This window comes from Herpailurus yagouaroundi, unplaced genomic scaffold, assembly GCF_014898765.1.
Source record: "Herpailurus yagouaroundi ecotype Mexico unplaced genomic scaffold, PumYag 190, whole genome shotgun sequence".
NCBI lineage: Eukaryota > Metazoa > Chordata > Mammalia > Carnivora > Felidae > Herpailurus > Herpailurus yagouaroundi.
In genome coordinates this window covers 13,185,827-13,186,196 of record NW_024412421.1, presented here as the reverse complement: position 1 = coordinate 13,186,196, position 370 = coordinate 13,185,827, and positions in this window count along the sequence as shown.

The following is a 370-nucleotide window of genomic DNA, read 5'->3' as shown; positions in this document are numbered from 1 at the left end:
TTTTCTTTAACAGTTTAGGAAGAATAAGTATTAACTCTTCTTTAAATGTGTGGTAGAAAAAAAATAAAATAAATGTGTGGTAGAATTCCCCTGGGAAGTCATCTGGCCCTGATTGACTGATCAATGATTATTTATTTATTTACTTATTTATTTATTTATTTATGGGAGATTTTTTTTTTATTTATATATGAAATTTATTGTCAAATTGGTTTCCATAAAACACCCAGTGCTCGTCCCAAAAGGTGCCCTCCTCAATACCCATCACCCACCCTCTCCTCCCTCCCACCCCCCATCAACCCTCAGTTTGCTCTCAGTTCTCAACAGTCTCTTATGCTTTGGCTCTCTCCCACTCTAACCTCTTTTTTTTTTT